Source organism: Pantherophis guttatus, chromosome 3, assembly GCF_059756535.1.
Source record: "Pantherophis guttatus breed Tessera chromosome 3, ASM5975653v1, whole genome shotgun sequence".
Classification (NCBI taxonomy): domain Eukaryota; kingdom Metazoa; phylum Chordata; class Lepidosauria; order Squamata; family Colubridae; genus Pantherophis; species Pantherophis guttatus.
The window spans coordinates 85,524,938-85,532,946 of record NC_142065.1 but is presented as its reverse complement, the minus strand read 5'-3'; the positions used below and the strand labels follow the sequence as shown (position 1 = coordinate 85,532,946).

The window sequence follows — 8,009 nt, the reverse complement described above, 5'->3', positions numbered from 1 at the left end:
TGCTGGATCTCTGCGTTTCTGGCATTTGTCTTTGGTCTGACCAGGAAACAAAGCTTAACTAGTGGCTGGTATTTTTTTTATTCTCCTACAACACAATTATGGTTATGGATGTGGATATATCCATGTGTTTCTTCTAATACTGGAGTCTTGACACACAGGTGAAGCTCACCAGTGGCATTCTAGGATGATGCACACACTTTCTCTCTTATGGAACCAAGCCAAAAGTGTTTACTTTTCTCTGGACCAACGCACACAACACACACACACACACACACACAACACAATCCTTCACTTTTTGCATCCAGAGACAGGGAGGAAGTACCTTACTTGCTGATTTTCCTCCTCTCCTGCCCCAAACTTTAAAACTTGCTTGTAGAGCTTTTCTCTCTGCAAAGGAAACCCCACCGCTTTTGGTTGTGATGTGTGTCTGAGCCTTCAACATTTAAATACTGGATTTTTCCACTCTTTGTTCCTTTTTTCTTTTCTTTCCACCAGCAGAGCTGCCTGCAATACAGCTTCGGAGATCCACTTGCCAGAAACCACAGGGCTGCTGTGGGCAGAGAAGGTGTTGGAAAAAAAAATGCAAAGATTTTTTTGTGGGTGTTTATGTGTGTGCAGCGAGAGCCAAAAAGCGTACCTGCTTTAAAATATCTATAACTTCACTCTAAAGAGAAGGGCATCCTTCGGCTTCCCTTCTGCAGGGATTCAGACAAGCTGTAGATGGCAAATAGTTTCATAGGTCGCTTGATCTCCTGGGAGATCAGCAGTCCTATCACAAAAAGCATGCAGTACATAATGAAACTTAAGGCTTGAATAACCGCCCCCCCCTTCCTCCTCTCCCTGCTCCCGGCCACATATTGAGTGTGATTGGTGGCTGGTTTTCGTGCTGGTGGGTGTTGCTAGGTGGGAAGAGAAAGGATGGCAGGGAATCCACCAATCGGTGCCCTGTCACTACCCCACATTAGATTGTGGAAGGACATCCACATGGTTGCTGAGGCTCCTTCAGAGTAGGCTGTGGGGGCTGTGTGATTTATGTTGATATGCTCCAGATGAATTGCCCGCAAGGTCCCTTCTGCCTGATTGCAGCCATTCAACAATTTGCCTTTTTGAGGGGCAGCAAATACAAAGCTGAGCCTGCAAGAATAGCCGAAAGCAGCAGAGTTAGGACTTAGGAATCATTCTGTGATTCACAGGATAGAAGACTGGCCCATCCGAGGCAGCTTTGTATCAATTCACGACCACTGATATTAGCCCCATTTTATAAAGCCTTAGTAAGACCACACTTAGAATACTGCATCCAGTTTTGGTCTGTATATTATAAAAAAGATGTAGAGACTCTGGAAAGAGTGTAGAAAAGAGCAACAAAGAGGATGAGGGGGCTGGAGACTAAAGCATATGAAGAACCATTTCAGGAATTGGATTTGTCTAGTTTGGTGAAAAGAAGGACTAGGAGTGACATGGTAGTAGTGTTCCAATATTGGAGGGGCTGTCACAAAAAAGAGGGGGGGTCTATTTTCCGAAGCACCAGAAAGCAAGATAAGAAACAATGGATGGAAACTAATCAAGGAGAGAAGCAACCTGGAATAAAGGAAGAACTTCCTATCAGTGAGCACAATTAACAGTGGAATTTCTTGCCTTCAGAAGTTTTGGGTGCTTCATCACTGGAGGTTTTGAAGAAGAGACTAGACAGCCACTAGTCTGAAATAGTATAGGATCTCCTGCTTATGCAGGGCTTTGGACTAGAAAACTTTAATGATCCCTTCCAACTCTATTATGTTCTGAGGACTTTGGCTGAACTAGATTCACAGATTCTGCTTAATCCTACAGTGGTTTCCCCAGTTGCAGCTTATTTTAAATGTGTACATTGAGCCATTATGACTTGAAAATGATAATTTGTCATTATCATCTAATAACCTATCAGAATAGGTTATTTTCTATTTCTCTAAAAGAAGACTGGGACTTTTTCAGACTAAACTCAGAGAGAGTGATAGAAATAGGGGAGCTGGAGGAAAAGAAACAGGCAAAATACAGAATGAGAAGTTGGTTCAGTTCTACAGTTTGGTTAGAGAAAATGCTACTTTAAGGTTTGACTGTTCCTTGTTCTTTTCAATTTGGCTGTTGCCTGCTTGGTTTTGCTTGACTAATAGCACACATACCTACATACTGAAAAAAAGGTTAGAATGCTTATTGGACAAATAAAGGATAGACAGCTGAGCTATTGAACAGAATTCTTTTGTAAAAGGCCTAGCTCTATTTAATAGTTATTATTCATGCAGAATAATTACTAGTTTAGTGATTTGGGGAAAAGTCAAGTATAGAAGAATGTCCATTAAATAAACTAGTAACGAAATCAAAATAGCTTTGCAAGCTGTTATTTATCAATGGCCAGTGGTGGTTGTCTGAAGAATTGGAATTGTAGTAATAGCAATTTTCTCTTCTCCTAATAAGGTTCTGAACAGCTGCTTTTGCTACCTATTCAGTAATTGAAGTTCGTTCTCTCTCTCTCTCTCTCTCTCTCTCTCTCTCTCTCTGTCTGTCTCTGTCTCTCTCTCTCTCTCTCTCTCTCTCTCTCTCATCTCCCTAGGTCAGCGTAACTCTTATTTTTTTCAATTTAATTTTTCAGTAGCTGGACAGAAGCTGGATGAAATCTTCAATTTACTGCTGGGTAGATAACAAAGCATATCATACCTGCTTCAAAGATCTCGACAGCCATCAAGCTTTTCAGGGGGTTTCCTAGTGGTTGTTTTGATTTTTGTGGCCCACTTACATTATAGCTAAAGTATAATGTGGAGATTGGGGAAATGAGAATCATCCCATTCCATCTACGTATCTCAGTAGACATCCACTCTGAATGAGGAAACGCTCCAGTTTTGAAGGTTTAAGATTCCAGGGATTATATGTAGTACACTTTGCCCACAACAGATCTGCTTGTTCTTTGAGCTATAAATCTTTTCCTTCCTGTTGTTGTGATCCAAATATTATATTTTTAAAAAGGAAAAAAAAAAGAGAGAAAAGAAATCTCTCCAAATTCTGGTGCCATAGCTGTGCAAGAGGTGAAGAAAATTCTCTTTTCCTGCACCACAGGTTTTGATTAGTGGAACTGTTCTGGATGATTTACAGTGTGAATAATGTCGCTTGTTTGCATCTGGTGGCAGAGTCAAGTGTTTCTCACTGTGAAGAAATTTCAAATTACTTTTCAAATAAGATCACTCAAATCCAGGCTGACATGCTTGTCCCTGTATTAGCAAATTCATGACTTTTTATTGTTTTGTTAAGGCTTTGGCACAGTAGTGTTCCTATGATCAGGAGTTTTGAAGCAATTTTTAAGAAATCCTTCAATGCAATTTTATCTCTTAACTTATAATACAGCTTGATTAGCTGCAATTGGATGTGTCTGGTATAGAAAGGAGTTGAGGGTCATAAAAAGGGGAAACTATGCAGGATACCAGCTGTTCTCAAGTACAAATGGGAGCTTTTCCCTCGTGTAAGGTTCTTGTAAGGCTGGGGATATAGTAGTTGGATTATGAAGATCATTTGTCTCAGCCATGGGAACTCATTGGGTGGCATTGGGGCAGTCCTTCTTAGATCGGCCTGCTATAAAGGATGTTATTGTTTTGGGGAAAATGGGAAGAAGGATGCAGAGAGCTCCTGGAAGAAAAACAGCGTACAAATCTAATGCAACAACAATAAGGGAAGGCTAGAAACTGAACTATTAGAGTCAGTGCCCAGTTGATTAGACTGTGAGAAGCATTCAGACAAACAAAATACTAGTAATATCCATTTCTATCAGCTGCAGAAAGTTTCTGCATGTTACACACTTGTGTGTTTAATAAAGAGCATCTATTAACTTAGAGGGAAGGAAGAGAGACCTACCTGATGGTGTAGAGCAGGGCTGTGAAACTCCTGGCCGCGGGCCGGATGTATCACGCCTTGGCCACGCCCACACCCAGTTTAGCAAAGGGGAAAAAAGTCCCAATACATCACATGACACTGACGTGACGACGTGAGTTTGACACCCCTGGTGTAGAGATTCTTTGATATTCCACAGTGGTTTTTTGGCCCTTTTAGCAGAATGCTTTCCCTTGGTCTTATAATACACAATAAAAAAAATAAACAGAAGTTTTGTATCAAATGGAAAGGGACTAGAAATGCAATCTTATGCATGTCTGCTTAAAAATAAAGCTTTTGGGATTTCAAAAGAAACAGTTACAATAAAGGTATATAGAATTGTAACCTAAATTTGGAAGAAACGATGTTTGCAAAGACTTCTAGTTATTTCCGTTAGAAGTCTAATAATGCAACTTTTGCTAGTGTGGAAATAAAATATACCTTGAGTGCTATTAATAGCCTGGAATCCATAGAGTACTCTCTGGCTTAAGCCATTATCCTTTGTCTGTAATAAGGCCATTAATTATTCTCAGCCATTCCAACAGTATAAAGTACATTATAGTTTAGCTTTTAGGACAAGATAAAGGTGACCCATAATAATTATCCAGGGTATAGGAATAAAGTAATACCTCAAGGAGGCAAAATGAGAATATAGGTAAGTATTTTTAGAAGTAAAGGTATATTAGGGCGTAGATGGGTATTTTTGCTGCAGCTGTAAAGGAATAATATGTAAATGAATGAACTGTTAGAAAATGGTTATTGGCAGCTTAGCAGTAGAACTCATACTCTGCATTTAGTCTTGACTATTCAGAGGTGTGTGTGAAGAATAAAATCTTATATGTAAGCTGCTGTGAGTTAGTAAAGACCATACTATAACATGTATGACTTAGAAAGGCAAGATGGTGGCCACAACTATCTTGTCTCACCCATTAAGTATGCATATCACAGTGTAGGTAAAAAGGGCAGGGCTTTGATTACAGGATTGTAGCTGCCATCTTGATTTATTTGACTCCTTGCTGACACTCGTATCTTGCCTGGATTCTAATAGCAGCTTCTTTTCCTTCTAGGAAAGTGCAGTCTTCACAATCCATTTAGATCCAGACAGGGTACTGTTTAAACAAAAAGGTTGTTGCTGGTTAGTTGACACTTTTACTGTTGAATATACTGACTCTTTCTGCTTTGTCTTTCCTATCTACATTATTCATGATTAGTACATTGGTTAAGTTTTTCACACTATGCAAGGTGGAATGAGTCCAAACCATGATGCCATACTCCTGCATCACAGTGCCAATGAAATAAACTCCATGGGGATATTATTGATTGGTACTCATTGGCACAGTTGCAAAATAACTGAATAAGCACTAGATGTGTGTGTGTAAAAAAAAAAAAAAAGAACAAACACGAGTGTCTGTCCTTGGGTTCTTAATTTAAATAGAATAATACAAACTATTTAATTTAAATAGAAAAATACAATAGAAAAGGAGATCCATGAAAAGGATAAATTCTGTACAAATTTGGAGACAGTGAAAGGAGAGGGATATGTTAAAAATGCTACAATTAAATTGCAAAGGGAAGACATAAAGTTAACTAGGAAATTCAAGGGAGAAATCTTAGTATTATACAAAAGTATGACATCACTCTCTGAATGTATGGAGGAATTCATCTTTGCCCGAACCAACTTCCTGCAGCTATAAACTCATCGCCACCACAGAGAGAGTGGGATTCTGCACCACTATATCCTTCCTTTGTATATCTTTATGACACATGTTTGCTATGGGTTAGGCCAGTGATGGCTAACCTTTTCCGGACTGAGTGCTCAAAGCGCATGTGTGCACGCACGTGCACGAACCCCCAAAATGCAATGCATGTACAGCCCACACGCAGTGCCCCATCCCTATGCATGTGCGTGCGGCTCACGCCTGTGCCCTGTGCATGGGCGTGTGCATGCACCCCATGTGCGCCCCACCCTGTGCATGCATGGGTCCGCTCCCGCACATGTGTCCCACCCCCCGTACATGCGTGGCAGAGAGCTGAAGACCAGCTGGCTGGTGGGAGGCACGCGTGCATGTGCGGCAGAGCTGAGCTAGGGTGATGACTTGTATGCCCACAGAGAGGGTAGTGCGTGCCACCTCTGGCATGCGTGCCATAGGTTCGCCATCACAGGATTAGGCTGATCTTCCCAGGGCTTTTATCATTCCTTCCTTCCTTCCTTTCTCAATTCAGTTCTCTTTCTCTTTTGACTCTGACTTGCACAGTTCAGGTTCCAGTCTCCATAATGGAGGGAATATCCTGCAGGCTCTTAGCTATAGAGTGGCTTCCAGCTTTCCTGTCATAGCTTTCCTGTTATTTCCTAAATGAAACTTAGTTTCTCTTCTGTCCATGTGCCAGCCTCAGGAACACTTCCTTATAAAAGTTGTATTCCTAACAATAGTGTTTTTTCTCAACATGTGTTCTTTTCTGCAATAAAAAGTTTCCTGCTACCCAGCAGGATGTTTGCAGGTTTGTGACAGAAATACGTGACTGGTAGGAATCACAAGAGCAGCTATTCTGAGAAAGCACTCTGGACATGTACCACAGAAATGAGAGGTAAACAATTTGAATCCTAGTTTCTGAGAATATTGGTATAGGGACATTGTGAACCAAAACAATATTAATTGCTTGAATACACTTAACATGCACATTTTTTTCTGAGCACGTCAAAGCATAAGAGGTGAACAGTGGGCATCAGGAGAAGGGATTTAACACTTTCTGATCCTGTGAAAAGTTTCCTCTCTCTAAAACTGCTTTTAGAGAGAAAACTGATATTGACATCTGTAAGAGCCCTTAAAAACTAGCTATCAGCTTTTGAAGGGTCCCTAATTTTCTTCTTAGAGCCAGTTTGCTTTAGTGATTAAAGTATCAGGCTAGAAACCCGGAGACTGTGAGTTCTAGTTCCACCTTAGGCACAAAGCCAACTAGGTGATCTTAGGCCAGTCACTTTGTCTTAGGCCTTCGGAAGGATGCAGTGGCAAACTATTTGGAAAAACCTTCCCAAGAAAACTGCAGGAGCTCAATCAGGCAGTCTCCAATCAGACAGCATGGAACAGAAAAATAATAAAAATCCTTTTAACCAGTAGTCCTGAGGCTACTTATCCTTTGTTGTATACTGTATACATTCTGTTTGATTGTTTGTCTGAGAGTTGGTAGTTCTTTCATTGGGGTATTGTTTACTGAAAGATTGTTGGTCCGGTATTAACCCTGGTGTTAATCTCTGCTAAGATGGTGTGAATTGCTGATGAGGAAATGTTTTAGTCTTTTTGTTTTCTTTTTGGCTTTATTGTCTCTTTTGAATGCTATGTAAATATTATTTGTGTTGTTAAACCTAAAGAAGGATCAAACCATCAGCATCCTGTGAGCGGACAAAGGATGAACCCCACTTATTATGGACAGATCACAATATATACAACAAGCCAAAGAATTACTGGAAGACCTGAAAGAGACCTATATCATAGTTAATACCAATCCAATACAGAAACTAGACAACTGGATTAACAGAATCCTTGGTAATGTTATCAAGAAAAGTCATATCACAAAAGAAGAATAGTGGCAGATGAAAAGCAATGGATTCCCCCTCCCAAACACTGACAAATCGCACTCTCTTCTAGCACTGATGATGTTACTTAGTTGGTAATGAAATGTCTGCAAGAAAATAACCAAACTGAGAGAGCATCAAAGACCCAGAAAAGTGTATATTTACACTTCACTGCTGCCATTGGTGAAAAGCAGATGTAAGAGAAGGAATGGCACAGGTGTCAGCAACTCGCGGCTCTGGAGCCACATGTGGCTCTTTCAGCCCTCTGCTGTGGCTCCCGATGCTGCTGCTGCCGCCTCCATGGCCAGCCCGCACAGTGAAAGTTAATGCACAATGGGGGAGACGGGGTCCCTTCCTCCTCCTGGAGCCCATTATGACACAGAGCCACATTGTGACCCTCCAACAGCAGCGCTGTTGGCTGCAGCGCAGCACGGGGTGGGCCAGTGTCTTGGGGCGGAGAGCAGGTTGTGCATCCAGCACCAACCAAGGCTGGAAGCAGCCTCCCACCATTTCATGCTGCAGTTGGGCAGCAAGAGACAGAGAGAGACAG

The 8,009-nt window shown here is 41.2% G+C and overlaps 1 long non-coding RNA gene across 1 annotated transcript; it reads right to left on the bottom strand.

The window, feature by feature from the left end:
• Positions 1–488: 488 nt before the first annotated feature.
• LOC117677080 (uncharacterized) lies at positions 489–7,736 on the bottom strand. The gene is made up of 3 exons (XR_004594640.3): positions 7,625–7,736; positions 4,815–4,997; positions 489–550 (listed from the first exon to the last, which is right to left on the bottom strand). It is a non-coding gene; the product is annotated as an uncharacterized LOC117677080 (long non-coding RNA).
• Between the last annotated feature and the right edge of the window lie 273 nt (positions 7,737–8,009).